This window comes from Anarhichas minor, unplaced genomic scaffold (assembly GCF_050575085.1).
Source record: "Anarhichas minor isolate MPS153535 unplaced genomic scaffold, ASM5057508v1 ptg000070l, whole genome shotgun sequence".
In the NCBI taxonomy this organism is placed as follows: Eukaryota; Metazoa; Chordata; class Actinopteri; order Perciformes; family Anarhichadidae; genus Anarhichas; species Anarhichas minor.
The window spans coordinates 402,501-405,000 of record NW_027466516.1 but is presented as its reverse complement, the minus strand read 5'-3'; the positions used below and the strand labels follow the sequence as shown (position 1 = coordinate 405,000).

The window sequence follows — 2,500 nt, the reverse complement described above, 5'->3', positions numbered from 1 at the left end:
AATGACTTTATGTGATTCATAATAAAATATATTTATTAGTTTGTTAATCTGATTTCTGTAAGTGACTAAAGTTTAAGTTGTGAGATATAAATGTCATTATAGATATTGTGTTTATTTTGGTTAAATAAACTAGTCTGTGCTGACTTTGTTTGTAAGATTCTATTTTTAATTCAACTTTATTTGTACAAACTAACATCTGAAGATCAAAGGTTTAAACCTGAGAGAGAACTTTAGATGAAACTTTATTGATCTTCAGAGGAGACGACAACAACAGATCCTTCTAGAATAGTTTAAAGGAAACGAATAAGTAGAAGTGCAAAGAGTATAAATACAAAGTATACAAGAGTATGTAAAGTCAGACTTACAACGCAGTACAAATACACACTCTGTACAAATACATTACATTTCAGTCATTTAGCAGACGCTTTCATCCAAAGCAACTTACAATTAGTGTATTCAACATCGGTATTCAAGAGAACTACTAGTCACCAGAAGTCATAAGTGCATCTCCTTTAAACAAGCATCTAAGAGCATAAACCAGAGCAGAAATACAGAAACAAACTAGTATGAATACAATAAGTGCAACAAACTAATACGAATACAATAAGTGCAACAAACTAGTATGAATACAATAAGTGCAACAAACTAATACGAATACAATAAGTGCAACAAACTAATACGAATACAATAAGTGCAACAAACTAATACGAATGCAATAAGTGCAACAAACTAATACGAATGCAATAAGTGCAACAAACTAATACGAATGCAATAAGTGCAACAAACTAATACGAATGCAATAAGTGCAACAAACTAATACGAATGCAATAAGTGCAACAAACTAATACGAATACAATAAGTGCAACAAACTAATACGAATGCAATAAGTGCAACAAACTAATACGAATGCAATAAGTGCAACAAACTAATACGAATGCAATAAGTGCAACAAACTAATACGAATGCAATAAGTGCAACAAACTAATACGAATGCAATAAGTGCAACAAACTAATACCAATGCAATAAGTGCAACAAACTAATATGAATGCAATAAGTGCAACAAACTAATACGAATGCAATAAGTGCAACAAACTAATATGAATGCAATAAGTGCAACAAACTAATACGAATGCAATAAGTGCAACAAACTAATACGAATGCAATAAGTGCAACAAACTAATACGAATGCAATAAGTGCAACAAACTAATACGAATGCAATAAGTGCAACAAACTAATACGAATGCAATAAGTGCAACAAACTAGTATGAATGCAATAAGTGCAACAAACTAGTATGAATGCAATAAGTGCAACAAACTAGTATTAATGCAATAAGTGCAACAAACTAATATGAATGCAATAAGTGCAACAAACTAATACGAATACAATAAGTGCAACAAACTAATACGAATACAATAAGTGCAACAAACTAGTATGAATACAATAAGTGCAACAAACTAATACGAATGCAATAAGTGCAACAAACTAATACGAATGCAATAAGTGCAACAAACTAATACGAATGCAATAAGTGCAACAAACTAATACGAATGCAATAAGTGCAACAAACTAATACGAATGCAATAAGTGCAACAAACTAATACGAATGCAATAAGTGCAACAAACTAATACGAATGCAATAAGTGCAACAAACTAGTATGAATGCAATAAGTGCAACAAACTAATATGAATGCAATAAGTGCAACAAACTAATACGAATGCAATAAGTGCAACAAACTAATATGAATGCAATAAGTGCAACAAACTAATACGAATGCAATAAGTGCAACAAACTAATACGAATACAATAAGTGCAACAAACTAATACGAATGCAATAAGTGCAACAAACTAATACGAATGCAATAAGTGCAACAAACTAGTATGAATGCAATAAGTGCAACAAACTAGTATGAATGCAATAAGTGCAACAAACTAGTATTAATGCAATAACTGCAACAAACTAATATGAATGCAATAAGTGCAACAAACTAATACGAATACAATAAGTGCAACAAACTAATACGAATACAATAAGTGCAACAAACTAGTACGAATACAATAAGTGCAACAAACTAATACGAATGCAATAAGTGCAACAAACTAATACGAATGCAATAAGTGCAACAAACTAATACGAATGCAATAAGTGCAACAAACTAATACGAATGCAATAAGTGCAACAAACTAATACGAATGCAATAAGTGCAACAAACTAATACGAATGCAATAAGTGCAACAAACTAATACGAATGCAATAAGTGCAACAAACTAATACGAATGCAATAAGTGCAACAAACTAATATGAATACAATAAGTGCTAAGTGGAAGAAACAGGGTAGTACTTCTTGAAGAGGTGAGTCTTCAGCCTGATGAAAGATGGGCACACACGCTCGGTACCCATAACTGTGTGACAGATGAAACATTTTGGGGTTCAGGGAGTTGCTTTTAGGAGAGTGTGATGATTGTTAGTGTGTCACATTATGAATGAGAAATATATAA

General features: G+C 31.6%; 1 protein-coding gene across 3 annotated transcripts in view; it reads left to right on the top strand.

Annotated features, from left to right (window-relative positions):
- The window catches only part of stil (STIL centriolar assembly protein), a 14,469-nt gene that overhangs the window by 542 nt on the left and 11,427 nt on the right, over nt 1–2,500 (top strand). The gene's annotated exons all lie outside the window — the stretch shown is intronic.